Here is a 27,096-nt window from a genome sequence, read left to right as displayed (position 1 = left end):
CAGCCCACAGATAGGATATGCAACCTACTGCTGTTGCTAGCTGACAGAGTTCTCTCTCAGCTTAGGGGGTACAGAGCTGTGTTTTTAGAGCTGAAAGACCAGGATTCTAGTCCCGGCATCCTGTGTGTGTTGCATAATAATTTTGTCTGTTTGCAGCACACAGATTTATTACAGCAGGGACTACGTGCATCACACGTGTAATCAGTTGTGAGTCCCACCAGTAGAGTGCATTGATTAAACACACACTCAGCAGGAGCTCTGAGGGTCAGTGTTACATCTGCACATACCAGAATTAACAGAGAATTCACTTTTGCATTTGGTTTGTTGCTCTGGCCACTGGATTGGCAAAAAACATCCTGACGTGAACTGAAATAGCTTCCTGTTGTTTCCTGGAAAATTGGGCAGTCATTTGCCAAATTGCATGTGCTCAGAAGCATGATACTTTCAAATAATGAAATGAGTAGCATTCCCCTCAACAAGTAGAATTTATACCAATTGTTGTGTGTGCCTGTTTTTACCCCCAAAAGGAATAGCTGGGTAAAATATTGTCCTTGGGACAAAAAAGTTACTCTGATGATGAAATAATGCACTCAGCCTTTGGCTGGCAGTGTTATATCACAACCTCAGGACATTTTTCATTCCCTCAGGCATTATTTTACAGCTACGGTATTGACCTCCAAGCCAGACTCCATTCCCTACATGTATTTATAGTGGAAGCACTCTTTCTGAGATTCTCTGTAATATATAAAAATGAGGAAACTGCCACAAAAATGGCTTTGGGTTACTTCTGAGGCTTGCAAAGTAGGTGTTAAAAGCCAAAGGTTTAAAACAACAATTTTATTAAAAACATATTATTGCTCTTTGTAGCTTTCACATCTGTTCCCCAGGGCCGCTCAGAGGATTCAGGGGGCCTGGGGTCTTCGGCGGCGGGCCCCGGAGCTGAAGGACCCCCAGCCGCTGAAGACCTGGAGCGGAAGAAGCTCCGGGGGCCTGGACCCCGCAAGAGTTTTCCGGGGCCCCTGGAGTGAGTGAAGGACCCTGCTCCAGGGGCCCTGAAAAACTCTCATGGGGGCCCCTGTGGGGCCCAGGGCAAATTGCCCCACTTGTCCCCCCCCTCTGGGCGGTCCTGCTGTTCCCCCTCCCCCTGAAGCTAGTCTGAACTTCGTGTTGAAGAGTTGGACTTAGACATTGCATTCTCTTGCTTTTCTCTTCCTCCTCCCCCTCTGGAGGCTACAAACCTGCTGGCCCAGGTATAAACTGATTTGCAGCGTCTGAGACTCTAGCCAATATTTGTAGTAGTCTTCAGGTTTTTTTAAACCAATAACTTAGAATCCTTGGGACAGGGACTTGATCTTCCTTCTTCCAGCACCAAGCATACTACTGGCACTGAATAAATAATACAACAAAATTGTGAGTTGTAAGGACACATCAGCATTTAAGGAAAATTTGACTGTGCCCTGCCAGGCCCAGCTTCAGCAAAGGACATTAAGTCCCATTTGTTAGGAATAAGAACTTGCAGCTGTGCCTGCCCAGGCTCCAGGCAGCTTATGACCATAGCTGAGCCACAGCAGGATGGCCTGATTGCCCATTCCACCTGATTGGCTGAGGAAGTCAGAGTCTGCTCTTATGCCCAACAGCAACAACTGAGCTCTGGCTGTTTAATGCTTCTGCTAGCTGTAGCTATGATTGCGCCTGGATCTGCTGTGCCTCTAGCCCTGTCCTTACCTTCTTGCTGGCTTCTTCGATCTGATTACTGGCTTCCTGACAGTGGCTCCTGCTTGGACTACTAGGCATGATTGCCTGCATTCCAGTTTGACACTATTGATTTGGGTGTGTCTATCTTAAGTACTTATATGGCTCCTGTTGCTATGGTGTGTGAGTACCTCACAATTTTTTAAGGTAACATCTCACACCACCCCTGTGAGAAGGGTAGTAAGTGCTATTATCCTTGTGTTTAAAGATGGGGGGGAAGTGAAGAAAGATTGCGATTGTCCAAGGATGTCAACTGAGTCTGACACAGCAGGGACTTGCCTAGATCCTGGCTGTGATGGGATGTGAGTATGTGCCCAAGTGGGCTGCTGAACTGGGCCTGTAATGATTTCTATCTTGTGGAATGTTTTTCTGTCCTCCAGCCTGGTGTAGCTGGCTTTTATCTATGTATTTTAAATCTTTCAATGGATCTCAAGTTGCATTTGTGTGTGTGGTGTACTGAACTTTTTTCAGTCGGCTCACTTAGGTGAAAGACTTGTACGTTTATGACTCCAGGAAGAGTGATAAGTAGAGCAGATGGAACATTCAGAAAAAAACCTAAAGAGGACTTAAAAAAAAAACAACCCCTAAATGTCCAAAAGAAATAAGAACTTGCACAATGCTGAAAGCAAGATAAATGATAAATGTAGAGGGGTATAGATTCAATAAGTAGTATGAAAAGAATATTTGAGTCTCCCCCACTTCTTCAAGTGTAGAAAATCCAGTAAATAGCCGAATGTTTTGGTAAAGGCAAATATTGCAGCTTGGGAAGTTTTAAGATTTTGCTTAATAGTGCTGTGTGGGTGAGTGTAAAAATGGTACATTGTGCTGTTTAGCCACAGTCCTACACTAGGGGGCAGTAAAGAGCTTGAAGTGGAAGGTACAGCTGCTCCCAAGTTTCCCCATGGAGCAGGGGATCAACAAGGCAGGCGTATGCCCTACATCCTCTGGGGGCATGTGGAGGGAGCGTCACTGGTGCTTGTGCCCCTCAGCACTCCCTGGTGAGAAGTAGGCACAACTGTGCAAGAGAGGTGGTGTGACAAGTTAGTGGAAAGCCCCCTTATGTAATATCCAGCTTCACGTTGGTTGTTGGGTTGGTTGCTCTTTAAGTATTGAGGGACAGGATAAAAGGCAAGTGAAGCCAAGACTAATACCCCTGCATTAAGCTGGCATTTAAACTGCTGCTACTGAAGGAAATTCAACTCTGGCAGAAGGCAGTGTGGTCACTGCAGACCTTGCTTGGTAAAGTGCCTAGACTGTGTCTCTCCCTTATTCTCAAACATAAACATTCATTGCTGCTAAATTTTGGCATCAAGAATTAACACCATTGATTGCTAGTCTTAGAATTTTAATGACAAACTATTTTTAAACCTAAGCTTCATAAACAACCCGTAACAGACATTAAAGCAGACCACATATATCCTAGAAATGTAGGGTTGGAAGGGACCTTGAGAGATCACCAAATCCAGCCCACTATGCTGAGGTACAACCAAGTAAACCTAGACCATCCCTGACAGGTTTTTATCTAATTGGTTCTTAAAAACTGCAATGGTGGGGATGCCACAGCCTCTCTTGGAAGCCTATTCTAGAGCTTCACTACCCTTCTAGTTAGAAAGTTTTTCCTAATATCTAACCTAAATCTCACTGGTTACAGATGACGCTCATTACTTCTTGTCCTAGCTTTGGTGGACATGGGGAACAATTGACCATCCTCTTTATAACAGCCCCTTACATATTTGAAGACTGTTATCAGGTCCACCTTCAGTCGTCTTTTCTCGTGACTAAACAGCCTTTTTTATTTGAAGATACTGATTAGATCACTTTTCCCTCTCTCCTGTCTTTATTATTCTTTACTTCTGATGATACAGTTTTCAAAGTGAGCTTTAAAAATGGATTGCGTACAGTGTTCTTCAGTGTCTGTTATAAAGGAAAAGTGCTGCATGCTATTTCATTGAAAGCCTCTTGTATAGCTATGTAATCAGGGCAATTATAACTTTTGCCTATAGCTCGTCTTGTGAGTTTGCTGTGCAGACCAATTAAATCCTTTTGAGAATTTGATGAAGCTGCCTTGCGTGCTTGATCAAGATTACAGATGTACAGTGTGGTAGCTCCTGAAGCTAAATCCCCTGGATTCTACATTTATATGAAAGTCTTCTCCTATCTCTTATTTTTTTTCTTTTTTAAAAATTCCTCTTTGTATCAGCTGCTCATCTGCTAGTGTCCTAGCCAGTGGCATAGTGATATGTGTGGAGGTGCAGTGGCTGTAGGCTCTGCTTGCAAGACAGTGTAAATAAGTCAGAGAAGGGGGTGTAGCGTCTGGTCAAGTAGAGATAAGGAGGCCACTGGTAGCTGGGTTGAAGGGTCTCCGTAACTGCTGGCATTTTGAAAGGGACTCTTGTCCAGGTATAGCAGGAGCTTGGGGTTGAGGGGAATGTGGTGAGGGGGAAAGACTCATGGCCTCAGATACCATGGGATTTATTTGCATTTTGGTATATTTCACCATATTTTTAAAACCATGAATTCCTTAGGTCTTTTGAAAACTTTTATAGAAAACTAGCCCTGGGGCTGCAAAAATGCATGGAATGGCCAGTGCTGGGTGAAGCTCAGCATTTGATTTATGGCTGAACCAACCAGTTGTGTGCAAGACCCCATACTAGGTCCTGTGATCCTGTGCCAATCCCTATCACCTCCCAATAGGCCATGCTATGCACGTGTAGTCTTTGGCCTATTGCCCTTTCTGGGGGGTGGGGGAGGGGAAGCTTGTCCTCTTCAGTCTGCTGGGGGTAGCAAGAGGTTTCCCTCAGGTGTCTCTTCTTTTTGCTTTGGATGTCAGAGCTGGCCTCTACTCTGCTGTCTTCAGGTAGTATCTTACCCTTCTGTTTCTCCTCCAGTATCCCAAGTCTTCATCCCATTTCAATCTCTCATGATACCCTACTCTCTTTACTCTGTCTCCTCCTAACTGCCTGTGTTCTGTACCCTCTGTTCTTTTCCTCTAGGTCCATATACAATATGTGAGCTTGGACTCAAACCAGGTGCAAGATTACTTTGCACATCATGCCGCACTCCAGAGGAAAGGCATCCTCACCTTGCTTGCTGTATCTCTTTAGCAGAAATCTGGCTGTCCTTCAAGATTAATTCCTTTGCCCATTTTGCAAAAAGAGGGTGGAGATTTTATTACATGTTTTATGTGAACACTTTAATATCTTCACCTTCCACAGAACACTAACCCTGATCCATGAATACAATTTCACCATAAGTGTCCTTTTGAAGCTATATTTTATTCTCAGTTATCCCAGTTTTGATGCTGGGAGTGGTCAGTAAGCATTGGGTATGCAGGGAAATGTGGCCCCTTGAGATCTTGCCCTCAGTTCCTGCTCTCCTGCAAGACTGCTTGTATATCAGCTGCTCAATGCCCTTGTAAACTGTGTTGACATGCATTATAGCATACCAGCTTCAGCAGGGAATAGGTGCTAGGGGTTAGATGGACAGCTTGCCTAACATTGTGTCTGTAAATTTAGTTTGCAGAGAATTGCTTGAGGCCTAAACTCCAAACCCTTCTGGATCTATTTTAGGAGGCAATGTTATGTTATGGAGGGTAATTGTTATTGTTATGGAGGGTATGTTATGGAAGGTGATGTTATGGAGGGTAATTCATAATAAATGCATTATTTCCCTTCAGGTGAAGTAACCCGAATTCTTTGAGGCCTGCACTTTTTGAAAAATAAGTCATGGAGAGCCATCATCGGTTTGTCCTGTGATGTTAAGATAATGGACGTGTTGTGGAAGCAATAAAGGGAATGGGGACTGCTTTGCATATAAAATATTTGCTTGTGTTGTAACCTGTTTAATGAAAAACACAAAGGAATAAAAGGCCTTGGTTTGGGTGCAGAAGTGAGGTTTGAACTTTGCAATGTGGTAGTGAGGGAACCTTGACACTTGTGGTTTATTAAGGTATTGCTTTACCGTGCTGAGGGGTGGAACCTCTGGGATTTTGATAGCGTATGGAATTTGACAGGTCACTCGCTTGACAGGAGTGACAGTTGGAATGAATGTGTCATCTGTGAGATAAATGTTTCATGCGCTCTGAAGCTGGATTTCTTATTCATAAGTGGCTTTTTATCTCATGATTTTTTTTTTCACCCCCCCCAGAGCATGGTAATTTACTTAATGTATTATGAGGCATGCATTTTAATGTTGAAGTGAAGGTGGTTAGATGGGAAAGTGTGGACAACAGACCTATCATAAAATGAATTGATATATGAACTAGGGAATATAGTCATTATGATTCAGCATCTGAAGGGTGCATGTTTTTAGTAGATTTTTACTGCCAAGGCATGATTGCTAGGTTGGCAGAGAATATTAGATACTCTTTATTAAGGACTGTAGCCACATCATCTTTAGGGTTGCCAGGTGTCTGGTTTTCGACTGGAACACCTTGTCTAACAGGGATCCGGGCAGCTCTGGTCAGCACCACTGATTGGGCCTTTAAAAGTCTGATTGGTGCAAGGCTGGCAGGCTCCCTACCTGGCTCTGTGCAGTGACACACACCTCCAGCTATTAAGCATAGGGGTGGCCATGGGGAGCTCTGTGCACTGCCACTGCCCCAAGCGCCAGCTCCCATTGGCCAGGAACTGTGGCCAATGGGAGCTGCAGGGGTGGTGCCTGCAGGCAGGGTAGTGCACGGAGCCATGTGGCTATGCTTCCACCTAGGAGCCAGAGGGACATGTTGCTGCTTCCTGGTAGCTGCCTGAAGTAAGCGCTGCCTGGAACCTGTGCCCTTGCCTCAGCTTGGAACACTCTCCTGCACGCAGGACCCCTTGGCCCCAGCCCAGAGCCCCCCTGTACCCAAACACTTCATCCCCATCCCCAGCCTTCACCCCCTCCTGGATCCCCTACCCCAGCCTGGTGAAAGTGAGTGACAGTGGGGTACTGAGCGATGGAGGGAGGATGGGGGAGGGAGCCTGGGGGGCGGGGCAAGGGTGTTTGGTTTTGTGCAGTTAGGAAGTTGGCAACTCTAATCCCCCTGTGTTGTGATCTGATTACATCTGGAAAGCCAACAAGTTGGAATGGGTCAGTACATGGATGGGAGGCCTCAAAGAAGCCTGGTGGTGGTGTAGCAGGAGGTATCAAGAATTCTGTAGGTATGTTTCCTCAGTCATTCGTGAACCAATGTCCTAGCATGGTGTTACGCAGCACTGTGCTGATGGAGGTGGCATCCTTCAGATGGGACTTAAAATATTTAGTGACTGAGATGTTTTGTAATAGGGCTGTGAAGCCGTGAACAAATTCTAGAGCAGGCAAAGTCAAGAATGCAATCGCTTGGAACTGTTGTGTTGCTGTATGCTGTTAATCACCTAAAATATGGTGTTATGCAACACTTTTATGATTGAGCATGGGGGATACATGAGTTGTATGCTGAATACAGGATTTCCATAAAGTGCCTGCCAGTGTAAAGAAAACAGTGGTAAAGATATTGGTGAATTCTGATCCAGCTGATCAGGAAATGAGGCAAGCCCAGAAAACATCAAATGCAGCAGAGAATCTGGTGAGGTTGGACAGCAAGTATGAAAAATTGGGATGGGGGTGGGGGTAATAGGCTTCTATATTTAAAAAAAGCCTCAAATATCAGGAGTGTCCCTATAAAATCAGGACACCTGGTCACCCTAGGTAGGGAGCTGGGAAGAACAGTTTCTTTCTTGAAGGAAGCGGGTATTGGTGGCCGGATCCTGTATTCCATGATCAAATTGTCACTGATATCAATGGTAATTCAAGGAATGTAGAATAGGGCCTCAATCTGCCTTTTAACTACATAGAATAAAACAGATGAGGACTGTTGAGAAATTGGCATGCTATAGTCTCTTAAATACGTGTAAAGGTACCAGATGGAGTATGTGGTTATCATGGTATCCATTTACTTAAATGGCCTGCATTTAGGCTAAACAATTGATATTGAGAAGTTATTAATGAGCAACGTGAATACATTAAAAGAATGGCTTTAATAGGCTTTCTCGGTGGTGCTGTTATTATAGAAAGACCAATTATTTTGTAGGCTCTCGATGTGAACATATGGAAGCAAGATTTTAGAGATTAAATTTGCCTCCACAATGTGTGTAGCACTAGGTAATCTTCATAGATCACAATGCTGAAGATGGAGATCGTGTATTCAGCCAACTTATTTGATTAAATTATCACAGTTTTGCCTGTTAAGCGTGCTTAATTAGCACTTTGACATTTTATTGGGCTGGTCCATTTACCAGCTCTCTTTACTGGATTTAAAAGAAACATTCCTTTGTAGAATTCCACTAATATCCTCATTTGTCTGGTCTTTTCTGCTGGAGTTTCAGTAGAACAGAGAAAATATAAATTCTGTTTACAAATGAAAGAAGGTAACCTACAGTGTGCAGGCCAAATTGGATTTTTCTCTCATGTCCGTAGCACTCCATACTGAATAAATGCTATTAGGATAATGGTGGGAGCTGAAATATCCGATCAAGTTTTAATAAATGGATTATCTCTCACATGGCAATAGTTTGCCAGTGGTTTACATTGCTGCTGTTTTAGTTTTTACTACTTCTGTCACTGGCCTGGCTGAGCTCCCCCTCCTGGATGTTTGCCAGGCAGCTATGTTGGGACCAATGTGCTTATAACAATGATCCCCAATGCGGTGCCCACGGGTGCCATGGCACCCACCGGGGCAGCTATGCAAACCCATGTACTGGCCGGTATAGACGCAGCTATGTGGACAGAGTGCTTCTGTCAGCATAGCTAATGATGTTGGCGAACATTGTGTTACTATACTGACAGGAAATACTCCTGTCAGTGAAAGCTGCATCTACAGGTATGTTGGTGCTACGGTGGCACAGCTGCAATTATGCTGCTGTAGTGTAGACACTAGTTGTCAGGGTTCCTTCCCCACTCTGAACTCTGGGGTACAGATATAGGGACCTGCATGAAAGACCCCCCCAAGCTTATTTTTACCAGCTTAGGTTAAAAACTTCCCCAAGGCGCAAATTCCTTTCTAGCCTAGTATCGCTGCCACCACCAAGTGATTTAAACAGACATTCAGGAAGGGCCACTTGGAGCCCCACCTTCCCCAAATATCCCCCCAAGCCCCTACACTGCCTTTCCTGGGGAGGCTTGAGAATAATAGCCTCGCCAATTGGTACAGGTGAACACAGACCCAAATCCTTTGATTTTTCTTTGTTCTTAAGATCCATCAGGTTCTTTAAAAGAAGAATTTGAATTAAAGAAAAGGTAAAAGAATCACCTCTGTAAAATCAGGATGGTAAGTACTTTACAGAATAACAAAAGACTCAGAACACAGAGGATTTCCCCTCTAGGCAAAACCTTACAGTTACAGGGATAAACCTCCCTCTTAGCACAGGGAAAATTCACAAGCTAAAACAAAAGGTAATCTAACACATTTCTTGTCTGCTATTACTTACTATTTCTGCCAGACTGGATGCTTAGTTTAGATATGCTTAAGGAGATATAATTTTCCTGTCCTGGTTTCTTGGCTGGCTCCGAGAGACACAGACCAAAACCTTCCCCCACAGATTTGAAAGTATCTTCTTCCCTTATTGGACCTTTTGGTCAGGTGCCACACGGATTATCTGAGCTTCTTAACCCTTTATAGGTAAAAGAGGAGTTAACCCTTTACAGGGTAAAGAGGGGTTTTATGCTACCTGTAGCTGTATATTTATGATACTAGTGACCGAAGGGTTTTTTGAAGCCAAGGAAGGAAGATTAGTAGTGAAAGGAGGCTAACAAGCAGGAAAGCCGTGACATTGAGGGAAAACTTTGCCTGAATAGAGCTAAGAATTCCATCAGCCACAGGAGGGACCCCCTCAACAGGAAGTGGTGGAAACTCCATTTCTTGGAACATTTGCAACCAAATGGGATGATAACCTAGTAAATGCCCAATGGGTAACCATGCTGTTTTGAAGGGAGATGACTAGCAGATCAGAGAATTCTCTTTCCTAACTCTAGCTCCTTTGGCTACCAGTGTAACATAAAACCCATTCCTAGTTTTAGTCGAGGAGGACATGCTCGATTTAAAAAAAAAAAAAAAAAAATCAATTGTTTGTGGGGAAACTTTGAAAAACTTTAATTTTTGTTGCAATCCTGGAAAAGATTTTCACTTTTTTTCCAGTTTTGGTGTTTCCTCAAACTGTGTGTGTGTGTGGTGGGTGGGAGGGGTGCGTGATGCGGATTTTTAAATTTTTTTTTTAAAGTTTTGGATACACCTTTTTGTTTTGGTTTTGAAAATCAAAACCAGAAATCTGGTTACCAAGAAACTTTAATTCTAGTTTCTTGGCATAACAGCAGTGTGTGTTTTTTTTGTTTTGAAAATGAAAACTTCCTGCAAAAATGTTTATTTTTCAACAAAAGAATTTCCATCAGTTACTTTGACAAATAGTTTGACCCCCTCTCCTTTAGTTTGTACTCCTTTTAATGGGGATAACTATTCAAAGCAACACCTGAAGTCATGCAATGAACCAGGAAGGGATGTATTAAAAGGTCTTGGTTTCCTACAAGTGAAAGAGTATTTTGATTAATTTTAAGGGATGCAATTACAAATCTTTAATTTCATTTGTTTCCCTGCAGTCCAGTCATGCAGCATTATGAAGCTACAAAACCATAAAGTCTGCAAGTCTATTGGAATGGATTCAGTAAGGATACAATCTTTGAACAAATGGTGCATGTATCCAACCACTAGCACTTAATGTCTCCGTTCTCTTGTTAGTAAATATTTATGTAAAAAAAAATCCAGGGACTTGCCATCAACACTGTCTTCCTCTCCCCTCTTCTGTGTACATGTCACTTTCATTCATTTCCCACTGGACTATGTAAGAGAGAAGCTCTGAAAAACAGCTTTCATTGTGACCAGATACAAGGCATCTGACCAACTCCGCCCCTGCCAAAACCCTCATTGTGACTTTTCTCTAAGATCTGCTTTGGCTTAACGTTTATATTGTAAAAAGAGACCTGAACCTAGCATAATATTCTGAAGAACAATAGTATTTTTAAATATTTGACTGAATGCACAACATGAAATGTTTGGTTACTTTTTGTAAAAAAGCACTGCTTAACTACTAGTGAAGTCAGCCAGCCGATGTGCCTGAAACTAGATTATAATCTTAAATGTTAAATTTAACCTCCTCCTGTGCTCCAGGATTTCACCAATGACTAGGATTTTACAGACAGGGTTATTTAGGTCTTACTTCAATTCCCTCCGGGATAGGGCTGATGTGCTTGGCTTTCCAGTTCAGATACTGTGCCCATCACTATAGTATAAGAACCTAAGCAGACTACAGTGGAACAGAATCTGACTGAAACTGTAAAGGAAATATAGGAAGACAGGATACAGTATCTCAGATGGAATCTGGTAAGGCCATAGCAGTTAACAGCATCAAAAGTGCATCCCAGTCACTTACATTTGCTTGCAAATCAAGCTTTATAGCCAGTATGCTTTACAGAACCAAGTTAATAAAAATAGGAGTGTCTAGACAACCTGTAGTACTGCCACAGGTTGAAAGATTAAGGCAGCTAGGAGAAGTCTGAAATAAAAGTTTTGATGCTAGCTAACCTAATTGTGGCTGGCTGAGGTTACTTTATCTAGTAAGAGAAGTACAAATTGATGGAAGATTTCTAGTTCTATATCTAATCAGTGATCACACAACTGCAATCAAGCACCATTACAGAGCAGCTAGCATTGTATATGAGAAGAGAAGCAGTCAGAAAATACTCTTGCCAGCATTAGCCAGCAAATCCAATCTACCAATTGAGAGAGTTAAGGTAATTCGTCCCCCAAACTACTAGCAAGCAAGAAAAAGTACTAAAACTAGGGCTTGAGAACTGCATTTCTAGTACTGTGAGCTTCCTCTAATGAAGTGAGCATTCACGAAGTTTCTGAGCCCCTTGACTTCAATGGAAATTGAAAGCTCTAAGCACATCATAGCATCGGGCCTCTCACTAGCTGTCTTCATCCTGTTTCTCCATTTTTCTCCTTTAGGTGGCCTTTATGCTTGTGTCTTTGAAGTTTTGACATTGCTTCAAGGTTCTGCAGAGCAGAATGATGGTTTTGCTGTCTGATATGAAATGAATCCACTTACACCTGTGGCCATTTTAATTCCCTTCCAAGTCTATAACCGTCACTGACAGTCTCTCTCTACCATGACCAGAACTTCACTGGATTTTTTCCTGCTATCCATGCTAGGAATCCCCTCTGGGGAACATTGAAGAGACTGTAGCAATGTGAATTCCAGATCTGTTTAGGGAAGCAAATCTCTTGAGATTTTAAATTGTCTTGATCATGCTGTCCCTTTAAGGCTGGCTGTGGGAAGAAGTGACAGAGAATCCCCCAAATAAATCAAACTTATAGTGGGTGGATGAAGTGTGTACGTGTATATATATACACACACACACACACACCACGCCCCAAAAGTGAGTAGGCAATTGCTGATATGTAAGACATGGTTGAGCTCTGGTGCCCTTTCAAGAATTGTAAGTTAACAAGGGTGAATGTCTATGGTGCATGGATCATCTTAAGTAGTGTGTTGAAATGGCAGAGGACCCGGTAGTGATGAGGAGACATAGCTGTAGAGAAAAAAAAAATGATAAACCTCTTCTGTCCCTCTCTGGGTCTCCATGGGTAGACTTGGGTGTGGGTGTAGGCCTGGAAGCCAGTAGAGATTGGTGGCATCTGAAAGGTCAGGCAAAATTGACCCATGGGGGAACTCAGTCAATTTTGGAGCTGTTGGTAAAGAACACAATAGATCTGATTCAAAACAGCATATGTGCTGCCTACCTAGGGGTAACTCAACTATTAGGAAGCACTATATAATGAGATGGAGAATGAGTTGACTCAGGGCAGTAGAATGAGATGGCTCTTTGGAAGCCAAGAGAGAGGTTTTGGCTGTAAAAAGAATCTGAGCAAAACCCCAAACCACACAGCATTGATCACCTATCTAACTTTGAGACTGTAAATCTAACTTTTTTTTTAAATGCTACAGTACAATTGCATGAAATTGTAGCTGTCATTCAACATACTTTGTTAGCAAGATGTGGCTGTATTACCATCTGAGTTATTAAGTTTGAACTCTTTTCCTCAATGCAATTACTGGTGTCCATTAACAGTATAATAAAAAGCCCTGCTATCCATGGGGAGCAACATGATCTGCAAGGTATCTTCTTTGAATAGCTCTATCAGGGAGCAAATTTCAGCTGTAGGAATAGAAGTTCCATTGGTGTTTAAAGATCAGTCCATGCACTTATCTCAGTTGGCGTTCTGTGTGTTTGTGACTTATTTCCTAATGAAACAAATGTACTTCACATAAATCAAAATGTAACTGAGGTAGCAGTACTATTATCTTGAATTATGGATCTCCTTCTGCAGTTAATACTGAATAATAGTTCTAGCAAATATAACTGCATAATCCAAATGTCACACCGAAACTTCCACGATGTTTAAAAAATTTGAATTGGGTACATCTACTTCTGAGTGCAAGTAACGTTCTAGCCATTCCAAAGAGCTGGGTGCATTGGTCTGCATTCCAAAGAGATTCTTTTTCCCAAGACGTGACTGTAGATGTCAGTGTTTAACTAGCACAGTTTTACTGACTGGGCTCCTGTATTAATTTAAGTCACCATTTGATTCTTGCTTTCCACAGCAATGGGAGATGTTTCTGAAACAAGGATTCAGCATCCTGACAAGAACACTCCCCTTCAGAAAAACAGAATGTTTGTTTGATTTTTAAAATCCTCCTTGTTTTTATTAAAGAAGTCCTTTTCTCTGAGTTTTCATCCTGCCACAATAGATTGGTTGTATACTCTTGTAAATATACACATTGGATTTGAAGCTCTAACTCAGGGGTCCCCAATGTGGTTTCTGAGGGCGCCATGGCATTTAAATGCACCTGCATCCTGGTTGGCAGTCGAGCATCCGCCGAAATGCTGCTGAAATTTGGTGGCATTTCGGCGGCAACGCCTCTGGATGATGCCGCTTGCCTCTGACAAGCGATGTCATCTGCTGAATGCTGCTGAAATTCGGCGGCGATGCCTCTGGATGCTCGACCGTTGCCACGGTCCTTCATCTGGCACCCGCCAGATGAAAAAGGTTGGGGACCACTGCTCTACCAATTGTTCTTTTCATCTGAAAAGGATAGCTTTTTCAAAACAGCTTCTATTCTGTGCAGTGTAAAGTAGCCCTACGTTTATGTCTTATTATTTTGGAATTCATGCCAGAGATTATTTGCTTTTTTTATCCAATATTTGTTCAGTTTAAAGCATAACTAATATATTTTGGGGGTCTGACTCAAAACCCCTTGAAGCCCATTAAGAACATATAACTATCAAGCATAGTAATTTTTGCACAACATGTATAGTTCTGTAGCATTTTAGTTATATAATGTCTTTTTAAATAACCTCTGATTTGGGGGAAATAAGCAATTTAATTAGGCTCCAGTTTTCTCTTTGATAACCCTAAATATCTTTTTTTTTTTTTTTGAAGATGAATTTTGGTTAAACAGGCTGCTCTTATCAAATTTGGGATCAACTACCTATATGTACAGTTGACATTCCTGTAATGTGAAGGTCTTGCAGAAAAGTGATTTTAAAAAGTATATTTTTCATTAGACATGCTGCATGCATTAACAATCTCATGTTTATGGATTTTTACATAGGTGTCTTCTATTATAACAGGCTCTGACGTAGACAATTGGATCTGTCTAGTTGAACCCTTTAAATGCTTTTTTGAATTATACTGTAGTAATTGAAGTATTAATAGCCGTCAGCATGCTGACAGTATATATTGCTAAAAGTGAAGTTCACAAAATGTTTGTACGGTATTCATTTTTAGAGGATTATTCTGTTTTTGTAAGTAAGTGAATAAAATCTCTTCCAGTTGCAGTGGCAAAAGATGAATGCTAGTTGAAAAAATATGATGCAAGGAAGAGATAAATGGAATATTTTCTTTGTGTGCTAATTCCCTGAATCATTATAGTCAGGGCTGGTAGTGCCGCCTACTAAGGCTGCTCAATATTTCCCCCTATTAGACTCTATCAGTTGCTTATGATTTTGCCACCCTCTAACTGTTCAGGCTGAAAATTTTCAGGCCAGGTTTCTGTCTCAGGATGAACTGTTTTGGAAAATTTCTGCCAAAATGGTTCAGCCATTGCTGAAAATAAGGTTAGGGGAAAAATACATTGTTTTGCCCATATTAGTCTGGCCATCTTTTATCTGAAACGCTCTACTGCCCCCCATGCTTTGGACCAAACACTTGAAATGTGGAAGGGGAGGGGGTAGGGACCTGCCTTTTATTATCTTTATCAAATTCCACCCAAGTTTGGCCAAGTTATGAGCCTTGGAAAGACTGCAGTTTGCATGTGCTGCATAGAGACTTAGATTTTAGCAGCTAAATTCCTCTTGGGCTGAGCAGGGCTTTTTTCCTTGCAATTGCTGCTATGGGCTGCTCTAAGCCATGCCAGGCTAGGTCCAGGCACTTGAATGGAGACCAGGAAGCCTGAAGTGGATCCCCATCCTGGGGACAGGCAGTCTGGAGGGTTGATTTTTAAATGCAGGGGGGCAAAAGCTGGGCTGGGGCTGGGTGGGGGTGGTAGACTGGGATAAGGAACCTGGTGGGAAGGCTGGAACGGGGTGGGAGGGGAAGAAAGGGGACTGGGAGTTGTAGGTGAGAGGGAGACTGGGGCTACCTGAGTAAGGAGGCTGGGAGCTGGAAGGAACTGTTGGGGGAGGGGGCTGACTGGCTGGGCAAAGAGACTGGGAAGAGAAGCCTGAGATGTAGAGACTGGCCTAGCAAGGTGAGGAGAATGGGATGGGGATGAAGAATCAGATGTGGGGAAGAGACAAGAGTGTGACAGATTGGAGGAGACAAGACAGAAGGGGTAACACTTGGTGGAAATAGGCAGAAGAATCTGTGCTCACTAGAGAACATTGACCTCCAGAGCCTGGAATGGAACCCAAGATTCCTGAATCTCACCTCTCCTCTGTCAGCAAATATCTGTGAAACCACTGGGAAAAATCTCTGATTTCCCCCCTCTAGTGCTGGGCCATATGGAGGAGACAACCTCATGCAACAGTCCTAGTTAATTCATTAGCTCAAGTAGTAGCAATGACTCTGGAAGATCTAAAGGTTCAAACCCTGCTGATCACCCATGTGGGAGTCAATATGATGCCCCATAAGGGAATCTTTTTTTAAATGTAGGAAATTACACCTAGAAACTTAAATATGATTGATGTTGCAAAGTCAAGCACTCAAAGTTGGAAGTTCCAGAGTTCAGGTTGTCTGTGCAACCTGAATTCAGCTTCCTTGTGCATATGCATTGATACGGTCTTGAATTACATCATCACACACTCCTCTTCCCCCCCATGTTTAGACAGATCTCTTTGCAGAAAACCATTAGATCCTTGGTCAGACTGGTTATGAAACACAGTTGAGCTCTAGTCTACTACAGATGGGCACCGATCAACCTGAGTTTTGTATTAATATTCAGCGCTATACCTTTATAGCTGATCATGGTCTTATTGAAGCCAACAGAACTTTGCATGATAGACCCTTGCAGCTCAGGCTGCATGAATGCAGGATCAGGGCTTGTGATTGTAACTGGATTGGGGACAACCTAGTTATGACATGACTATCTGACATGATTGTATTTAGGGTCTAGATAGCTTCAAGGGGATTAAAAAGGCCCACTACTTTGCTATATCACCAAGTCTGTCTTTATTACCATGATCTGCAAAGTGCTTCCACATAATTCAAAGCTGCAGCAATCTACTAGTAGTGCTGATGGTGCCATCACTAGATGGAAAGCTAAAATCAGACAATTGTCTTTATTCTGCAACAACAGTTTAATTGACGTTACCTTAGCCAGACACAATCAATATTCTGAACTGATCCAAAATATGACAACCTGTTGCGGGGAACATTCACCTTTTATTTATCATTCACTGAATATTATTAGCTTGCTATCATTCTCTTCCCCACTTTCTCAGCCAAATGACTGTATTAGGAAAACGTGAATTATCTTCTGTAACAGCCTCAGTCCTGATCAACTTAAATTTTGTAATTAAATGTGATAATTAAATTAGACTGGTCATCAGTTGGTTACTGTCATTGAAATTGTTACGTGATGGTTAAAATCTGCAGGGCCTGATCCTGCAATGTAAACGCAGGCAGCTGTCCTTGGTGAGTAGCAGGATTAGGCCCTGAAGGTAAGATACATGTTCCTACAGGACAATATAGAACCTTCAGTAATACTACACAGGGAATGGTTTCTTCATGTCACTAATAATCAATGATTTAACTACAGCAGGTTTGCCCTAGGAGGCTGCTGTTTGTATGCAAGGTGAGCTTTGACTATACCATGGTTCCTTCACAGGAAGATTCATTTTAAATTTAATGTTGACTGAGCGCTGTGACTGGATATGAGATGCTCCAAGCCTAGGACCACTCTATATTGTTTTCACTTCAGGGAAGTACATATCCAGTTCCTGTGCTGGATTGCTGTTTTAGCCTTAATCTGGTTGTGTTGTAAGCTTTGGAAGCTTTTTTTGCTTTTCAAAATCATTGTTGAAGTAACTATATTGTTAAAATATATGGTGCCAAAATATTAAAAATCCTAGAGCTATTAAGGGGTTCTCAAACTGGGCATTGTGACAAATCAGGGGGTCACAAGCTGTCAGCATCCACCCCCAAACTCCATTTTGCCTCCAGTATTTGTGATAAATATTAAAAAAAAAAAAGTGGTTTTTAATGTATAAGGGGGGTTGCACTCAAAGGCTTGCTGTGTGAAAGGGGTCACTGATACAAAAGTTTGAGAACTACTGTTTATAAATAGGTATCTCCAATTATTATTTATCTCCTAGGACTGGAAGGGACCTTGAAAGGTCATCAAGTCCACCCCCTGCCTTCACTAGCAGGACCAAGTACTGGTTTTGCCTCAGATCCCTAAGTGGCCCCCTCGAGGATTGAGCTCAGAACCCTGGGTTTAGCAGGCCAATGCTCAAACCACTGGCTCAGCGCCTCTTGGCCTGGTTAGGCCTCTGCTCAAGCAAGTCTTTCTGGTTGTCACCCACCCAAGGAGGAATCTCACCCTGCTGGGGTTGCAGGGAGACAGTTTCCTCCATTACCTAGGATATCTCTGACCACCTGATCTTGTGCTCAGGTGAGCGGCAGTCACCTTCAGTGCCTCTGAGGAAAATTTCAGGTTCAGTAACCATATGGCTACTAGAGCTTGTCCCCATCATAATGAGAGTTGGGTTCCTAAATTCACCCAGTTAGAGGCTTAATATAGCTTTAAATTTGAAAATGTCCTTGATGAACAAGTAGGACATATGTAATGCTTTATATTATTTATACATTGTTAATACTGATGCAGATTTGCTTAATTCTTTTTTCCAAGGCGCCCGCCCACCCAGGCTTAGTCAGATATTTTGTTCATACCACTTTCCTAGCATGACAGAATGCTCCCCCTCCTTAACTACGGTTCCCAGAAACTGATTATATAATACTTGTGCCAGACTTCACACTATACTCTTAGACTAAATAATACACTCTCACTCTGGCAGTGGGTGTAGAGCAGAATTCTTGACTCATCATTGAGTGTCTAAGTGGCAGGTGCAGATTTATGGGTATCTTAACAGTTTTTATAAATGATTTGGGGTTGCATTGGGCAGAGCATCTCTTTTGTCTTGATAAAAGGATGTTAAAACCCTAGACTTTGGAGGGATGGAGGATGGATATTCCCCAGCATTTAGAATCCTAAAATAAAGTTAGCTCAGCATGAGAACGAAATGACTTTGGAATGCTGCTGAAATGTGGCAGTTTTTCATATTAATACTGTGCAGTTCAAGAGTCACCTCTTTTTGTTCACAGCTTGCCTTGTCTTAGTCAGCCTAAACTAGGGGGTGCTCAGACTTGCCCCATGGAGCCAGGCAGCTGGCGTTTGCCTGCACTTTTAACACAGCAGTGCAGCCCATGCAGCCCATACAGGTCCTAGTGTGCAAACCGTCCTCTTGATCAGAGCTGGTCTGTTCAGCTGCTGGCCGCTCAGATCAAGATCCTTGCTGGGACTTCGTTCTCTGAGCTGCACCTCTGTGTTGGAAATGAGCATGGCCATGTGTTCCATTGTAGAACTATGGGCTGCGCTGGATGCTGGGCGTGCTCTTTAGCTACTCTCAGTTGGAACACATTCTGATTTTGAAACCTCTTTGTGGCACTGATGTGTTTGCTGTTCAAAGCCTTTCAAATATGTTCGAGGCAGGTTTTCCAGTGTTTGCTCTAGATTTGTAAATCTTTAATTCAAACACGACTAGGCACTGGGGGGTTTTAAAGGGAGGGAGTAGTAGATTCAGTGATCTTCCACTGGAAAGGGATGGAGGAAGCCTGGTTTACCAGATGGTGCACTGGACTGGGGGTTAGGAGGCCTGGTTACAGTCCTGTCGCTGCCACTGACCTGCTGTGTGACCTTGGCCAACTTGCTTCCCCTCTCTGTGCCTCTGGTTCTCCTCCTTTGTCTATCTTAAGATTGTAATCGCTTCGACAAGGACTGTCTGTCTGTACAGTGTCTAGCACAATTTAGGGGGGGGCATCTAGGTTTGGACCTCTAGGTGCTACTGTAAAATCCAGTAAAAGCTTTATCTGGCATGTTGGGGAAATGGGGAGTGCCAGTTAGTCAAAAATTCCTGTTAACTGAAAGTTGTACCTACCAGTGGAGGGAGGGAGTTTGGATGTGGGAGGGGGCTCAGAGTAGGGGATTGGGGCACAGGTGGGGTTTCAGGGTGCTGGATCTGGGTGGTGCTCACCTCAGATGACTTTCACAAGCGGCGACTTGTCCCTGCTGCTCCTAGGTGGGGGCGCGGCTAGATGGCTCTGCGTGCTGCCTCCGCTCAGAGGCACAGCCCCCACAGCTCCCATTGGCTGCAATCCCTGGCCAATGGGAGCTGTGAAGCCAGTGCTCAGGGTGGGGCAGCGCACGGATCCCCTGTGGCTGTTCCTCCGCCTAGGAGCAGCAGGGACATGTCACTGCTTGCAGGGAGCCACCCGAGGTGAGCACTGCCCAAATCTGGCACCTCGAAATGCCAGTTTATAGAGCTTTCTGGTTGGTACAGTGCCAGATAACACAGCTTTTACTGTAATGGCTCTTGTAGAGTAGCATAATAATGATCTTTCTCAATATCTAACTAGTGCTTCTTATGGTGCATTCAAACCACACCCCCAAGAGCCTCCAGCAGGGCAGAGATAGGCGATTAACATCTGTTGTGATCTCCTAAACTTGCTAAAGGCAGTAAATTCCTACCCCAATGAATTGGTGTCGGGAGCTAACCAATGTACAGTCCATTGGGGGTGATAAGCAAACTTTGTAAGGACCAAGTAAAGGAAATCTCTATTGGCCTTCTCAGTTTAACTCAGGGGTTCTCAAACTGGGGGTTGGGACCCCTCAGGAGGTCATGAGGTTATAATATGGGGGGGTCGCAAGCTGTCAGCCTCCACTCCAAACCCTACTTTGCAGCCAGCATTTCTAATGGAATTAAATATATTAAAAAGTGGCTTTAATTTATAAGGGGGGATCACACTCACAGGCTTGCTATGTGAAAGGGGTCACCAGTACAAAAGTTCGAGAGCTACTGGTTTAACTGAAGCACAGAGCTGGTGCAAGAGGTACAACTCCATAAACACCTGTGAAAATGCATCCATTTACACCCAGTCTAAATGTGGCCCATTGTGTATGGAGACCTGTAGATACTGGGCAATGTTAGCTTGTAAGACATTTTTTTTTTGGAGTTGGAGGGCGGGGCACTGTCTGCTTCTCAGCACCAGCTTTGTATGTTGAACATGGCTGCGTTCCATAGCAGTGATGAGGGAAGATATCCTTGCATACCTCCCAGGGGTTGAGAGGAGAAGTGTTTGCCAAGTGCTGTGAGATCCTTGGCTGAAGGGCATCTGATGTGGTATGAGTGCAATATACAGTCAGATTGTACCAAACTGTATAAAAAAGTCCAGGAGTGACAATAGCAGAGAGCCTTCAGGCAACTCTTTCCTGTTATATACATCTTGATTTTTTTCCAGTCAGTTATTGAAATTCAACCTGTCTCTACGCTCCCCAGACTGAAGGAGAGCTCTGTGTAAGCTCAAAAGCATGTGTGTCTCAGCAGCAGAAGTTGGTCCAATAAAAGATATATTTCCTCACCCACCTTGTTTCTAACCTGTTCCATTGGCAGCCAGAAGCACCTGTGAACTCCAGTTTATTTCACTATCCAGGTACTTTATGGGGTAACTGATGCATTGAAATGTCCCAAGACAATGGTGCCAGTACTTAAGTGCTGACACTGAGAAGGATTTCACACTGAGGGTGTCTGACAGCTGCCCATTTAAACCAGTCCTTTCCAGTTAACTCTGCCCTGCAGGTGTCTAAATGGATTATATCATGAATTTACTCACCTACAGTGAAGTAGCTAAGGGCCCAATTCTGCAACTCTTGTTGATGTAAGGAGACCTTGGTCATACAAGTAGTCTCTCTGAAACCCACAGGGCTGCTTACATGAGTAAATGTTGCAGGATTGGCCTCTGTTAATGCATGAATCCCTCCCTCCCCTGACTGCAAAAGACTGCACAGATTCTGAGTTAATGTTAAAACTCACTCCTCTCTTGGTGTTTAGCATTACTGGTAGCTCAAAAATAATAACACAACATCTCATGCACAAGTCTGTGTTCTTGCAGTTGCATTATTTAGCCATTTGATGTGTCTCTGTGCTGTGTAGAGTTCCAGACAGGGTGTAGTTTCTGATCAACAGTGGAGGCATAGCTGGAATTCAAGCTGTATGGAGGAAGCCAGTTTGTTTATAGTGGTAGCTCTTTGCTTATTAAATGCCTCCTATTAATGACTGATAGTGATTCCATAGGCTAGAGCATGACTAAACCCTAAGTTTCCTCCCTAAACTTGACTTTCTCTAAGGTTTCCCTTCAGGTCTTCCTTTTCCCTAGTTCTTCCTACGAGGAACGGGCACCTCTGGTATCCACCACTGCTATAATGAGCCACATCGGCTGCAATGAGAAAGTATAACTTCCACAGCTCTCTTTAAAAGGTTCTGAATACCTGCTAACAGGGTGGGATAACAAAGAGCTCTGTCACTCAAATACAGATCTGAATGCAGCCACTGTTAAGTAGCATTAACATGTCTAACAATAAGAACTTGGCATTTATGGTGTTTGTGCTCTGTGGATAGGATTGGGGTTATTGCAAATAAAGTTGATGAAACAAGGGAAGTGTGTAAGACTTGCCATCCTCCTTTGACTTGCCATTTGGTGGGGACAGGTCTCAAATAGCCCCAAGCTAACTTCTGTTGCTAGGTCAACTTTCAGACTACATAGCCGTTTGATGCAGAGTAGTGCATAACTTTTTGTCTGAGCTAAGCTTAGGTAGTAGATTTTTCACCTTGTGCAAAAGGATTACCTGGAGTTCAATGTATTTAAAGATACCTGACAATCCTCCATTTCAAACATATGCAAAGTCAAAGGTGTTTTTGTTAATCACACTGTATTAATGAAGGATTATATGAAGATCCTGGAAAAACTCATATGGAGCTTTAGAATGATGGGGAGATTCCTTGGGAATACTTCAAAAGAATTAGGACTAAGTGAGAACTTGAGGGTTAACATGCTGGTTCCCATAAGATAACAATAAAATGTATTATTGAAGGAGCACAAATGTGCCTATTCTTGCCTAAGAGATGTAGTGAGTAAAAGTAAACTTGGAAGGATTATATTTTTTATCAGTAAATGTAGGTAAACCTTGATTTCACTATACATGCACAAACCATCACTATACATGCACAAACCATCACAGTATATTTCCATCGATAATCATTAAAATTTACAGGTAGGCAAAGTAAGAAAAGTGCTGCTCGAGAATGTAGTAGAGTCAGAATCCAGTGATTCAGACTTTTGAATTAGGCTTGTTGTAAATGAATAGTAAAAAAGATTAATATGTTGGTTTTAAGGATATTTACTTCGTGTATTTTTGTCATGTTGACAATTTGTGCTTTAATGGTTTATAAAGCTTTAACTTTTTGAATCGCAACATCTATTGTCATTACATAATTCTGACATTCCCCCGTTCTTCCCTCCCCCCCAATGATAAAAATGATGCAGTGAGAAAACTGACGGGTTATTCTTTCACACTAAATAACTTCAGCTAGCCTTCAGAGGGATTAGCAAATGTTAGTTCTGCTTTGAATACATCTTCTCATTTAAAGGCATTTGCATACATTTTCATACATTTTTAGAAGACAAAAGCTTTTGGTGCTTTGATTTTCTGCACAGCTTGTGTTAATATTTGTCCTTAACCAAAGAGCTGCTTACATTTTTTGTGTGTGCTCAGGGGCCAGATTCTGATTTTTGGGCTGCACCACTGGGTCAGAGCCTGGCCCCTCCTGCAGATGCTTTACGTTGGCTTGATGGAGCAAAGCAGCTGCAAAGCTGGTTGAGCTGTCTGCCTGGGGGTTCCATAAGCATAAGTATCTGTGAGTGCTATAAGGGCAGCATAGCTGAATATATACCACCTCTGCCGAGGTTTACCTTCCCACTGCAGCCAGGTCAGGGGCATGATCAGGGAAAGTGGGCTTGACAGGAGCGCTGCTGTGCCCTGGTGATGTCCAGCTGCTGGAATGGTCCATTGGTGGTCTTTGCAGCCAGCTGCCACTTAGAGCACCCTCAAGGCTGTTCTAGCTTGCTACCCTTTCTCTAACATGATGGTTTTTCTCTGTTACACCTTTTATATAGCTGAACTTGGCTTTTTTTCCCCTCTATGAGAAATGGGTTTGATTATATTTATCCCCAGCCATAGAATCCAGATTCTGTTACAAGTTAGACCTAATAATTTTAGCTGTAATAAAGATGAACATTTTTAAGAAGCTAGGCCCATAATGGACTTGGCTGTGAAAAGGCATCAGTGATATTTCATTTGCCATATTTCTCCTTCAGCTGGTGACAGGGCAGGTTTCAGGTACACTGTGAGCGTTGGCCAGAGCACAGGAGAGAAAGTCCTGCCCTCATGAGCTTAGCACTGAAGAGCCAGATGATGGCACTTAGCACTTTCCTGAGTGGGGAGTAGTGTGGAACTGATTGGGTGGGAATGACCCCCAAAAAGGATGCTGCAGCCTCCTGCCTATGATGTACCTGATCTGTTCTTCTGGGGTTTCCTGCTCACCTTTCTCCAACTTCCTTTGGGGCACAGAAGGACTCCAGTTGTGGCTGGCCCTTACGTCCTCTATATATGGACAGGGAGGTTCCTTATATTTTCTTTTCTCCATGCAGTGGCATAAGAATCAGCCAAATAATTGTGATTCCCAAATAAACAAAAGGATACATACATGCCATTCTCACTCCCACAGACTAGTACCATGCTCCTGGAGAACTCCCAGATGGCTCTGTTTCTCTTTATATCCAGGATGCGGCTATGTAGGTACATAAGTGACACCAAATGTACCCAAAAATCATTGCAAGTGCAAACAGGCCCTACTAGTGGCAAACTAGAGATTGGGGCCCTTAAATGTCAAATGAAGTAACCCACCTAAAACCTCTCTAGTAACTTTCACTTTTTTTTATAGTTATTTCCTTTGTTTCCAGCCACTTTTTCCTTCTGTGCCATCTTGCTGCTTAAGTGCTTAGTAAGATACTAGGCCTGACTGTCTCCATGGAGATAAGGATAGATTTTGTAATGTGCTAGCTATTCCAAGTGACTAACTGGAGCAGACAGTTCATCCAACCCTTCCTTTCTTGTTACAGTTCATATGCCATAAAGACTACTATGCTGTGAGATCTATATGCGATTCACTTTATATTTATCTGCAGTTAGAGCCCTCATGAAGGCAGACCATTTTGCCACAGGAGGGGAAAAGATGTTGAGCAGAGTTACAGCTTACACAAAGGACCCTTTTGCAAGAGACTGTAATTAGCTAGTTATGGAATGGTGCAAAGTGGGATTTGCACTCATGCCCAGGCTTTGCAGCATTTCTGTGGGGAGCAGCATTGACTCACTAGAAGATGTGCCATGAACAGAGAGCGCCTGAGGAGGTGAGGCTCTTGAACTGGGTGAGAGCACCTGCGTCGTCTTGCATACAATCGTTCCAAAGAGACAGACTGGCGTGGGCTATTGAAGCAAACCCTCAGCTGGGATTTCTCTTCAGGCAATTTTCAAGAAGAACAAGATGCTGGTGCCCATTAAGTCTTTGGCTTGGAAATATCAATGATTCTTGGGGTGGGGGGTTTGCTGGTCAGCGTAGGAGGCTGCTAGCTCTGGGGGAAGCCAGGTGTCTTGGTGGCATACATTACAACCTTCCTATGCTTTTTTTTTTTTTTTTAAAGCTCAAAATCAAAATGAAATGAAATGTTTGACCCCATTTCTATATTTTGAGCTTACTGGTTTGCTGAAAACTTTGAAAAATTGCTTTTGGGTCGACTTGAAATGATTTTTTCTTTTTTGGAACTGCCAGTGAACCGAAAAATCAATTATTTGTACAGCTCTAGCTAACACATTTTTGAACAACATCTTTCTCTACACTAGGTGCTGAGTGCTCCTTAAAAATGTGCTCGTGTCTTAGCTAACATTTTTAAAATGCTGCCCATTTTCCTACTTTTAGCTCTTTGTGTCTCAGTTTTCCTCTGTGTAACACTGGGATTAAAATATTTTTACTGAATGGGGTTGTTTGTGAGTTAATATTTGAAGTGCATTAAAATAATTTAACTAGATGTTTGTGGTTACTAGTTATTAAAGTATGTGATGGGGTCGGGGGCAGCTCTAGGCATTTTGCCGCCCCTTGCACAGAGGCAGCCTGCCTGCCGCCCTCGCGGTGACTGACAGAGCGCCCCCAGTGGCTTGCTGCCCCAAGCACGCGCTTGGCGTGCTGGTGCCTGGAGCCACCCCTGGATAGGGTATAGAAACCCTGCACTAGCATGGAAGTGGTTAAGAAGTTAGAATCATAGAATATCAGTTGGAAGGGACCCCAGGAGGTCATCTAGTCCAACCCCCTGCTCAAAGCAGGACCAATCCCCAGATGAATTTTTGCCCCAATCCCTAAATGGCCCCCTCAAGGATTGAACTCTGGATTTAACTGAGTTGCTCTGGACTGTAGTGACCCCAACCTGCCACATTTGGAAATCATGCCAGGACTGAAGGAGGAGTTCAAAAGAGGGAATGCCACTCAGATGGGGCAACCCTGGTAAGGGAACAGGCCACTGAGCTTCTCCAGGCATGCTGAGAGCACTAACAGCCGACAGAGCCCCTGCCCTCGCAGAAGGAGGGTGCAGAACCCCTGAGTCAAAAGGGGAAAAGAACTGAGACTTGTACTTGACCCCCCAGTGGACTCTGAAGTGGGCAGAGATCCTCCCAGAGCCCCTCTGAAGTAAAATAGGCCCACATCCTGGGAGGAGCTGCTTACAGCCTTTTCTTTACCTTGCTTTTGTTCAACTCTTTTTGCGACTATGGGCTGTTTGGTGGCATAACCGGGAACATGGAGAGGGGATGAAAAGCCAAGAGGTCCTGGCTGGAGTGCAAATGCTGGCCTGCTAGTAAGAGGCCCCACAGCACCCACTGGTGTGGGCGTGGAGTGATGGACTCGCATGCATGCACTCCTCCTGTAGCCTAAAGAGAGCATTCTACCAAGGACAGTTTTGTGACACAGTATTAATAACAATTTACTCTTTAATGAAAGTAAATAATAGAAATATAATATGGTCCTTGGAATATTTCCAGCTGCATGTCTTGACCCCTGAATATTTTGACCTTTGGTTTGTTAAGTTTAGATATCATGTGTCTGCTGTATTGTCTGAAATGGCTGCTCTCACCTTAGCTAAGATTCCTGGAACTTCACTTGTTAAGGAAACTGACCAAACTCTTCCAGTGACATTAATCACTGCTTGCAGCAGCTTGAAAAGGGCAGAGAGGAGCTGGCATGTCACTGAAACATCATTGTTGCAGTTCAATTTATGTGAAATGAACAAAAGGGGAAATATTTCTCCATTTTAATGTAGGATTGACTTGAGCAATGTTAATTAAACCCAGTTTGGAAGGTTCCTGCTGAAGTTTTTTTTCTTTTCAATTAAATTATCCATTTTAATTTGTTTAATTCTTAAATTGTTTTAACTTTCCTATGACTTTTCTCCATGTCAGTTTTAAATTTGATATGCTCATTCCAAATGGAAATAATGCAGCACTCGTACATGCTAGTGTTTTTTATGTTGGTGCAGCGAAACTTGTGGCAATACTCTGCAAGCCAAGGTGGTCTTTTGGATGAGTCTTTTAGAATCCCATGGTCTTCCAGGCCCCTCTA

The 27,096-nt window shown here is 43.1% G+C and overlaps 1 long non-coding RNA gene across 3 annotated transcripts in view; it reads left to right on the top strand.

Moving 5' to 3' along the window:
* The first annotated feature begins 1,635 nt into the window (after positions 1–1,635).
* The window catches only part of LOC120371426, a 125,438-nt gene continuing 99,977 nt past the window's right edge, over positions 1,636–27,096 (top strand). For 2 of the 3 annotated variants that reach the window (XR_005584340.1, XR_005584342.1), the window contains exon 1: positions 1,642–1,830. This is a non-coding gene — a long non-coding RNA (uncharacterized LOC120371426). Of the gene's footprint in view, positions 1,831–1,960; positions 2,055–27,096 lie in introns of all 3 variants that reach the window. The other variant, XR_005584341.1, reaches the window with a different exon arrangement.

The sequence above is a fragment of the Mauremys reevesii genome, linkage group 9 (genome assembly GCF_016161935.1).
Source record: "Mauremys reevesii isolate NIE-2019 linkage group 9, ASM1616193v1, whole genome shotgun sequence".
Lineage (NCBI taxonomy): Eukaryota > Metazoa > Chordata > Testudines > Geoemydidae > Mauremys > Mauremys reevesii.
Note: the sequence above shows the minus strand (reverse complement) of the source record. Positions and strands in the feature narration are given on the sequence as shown.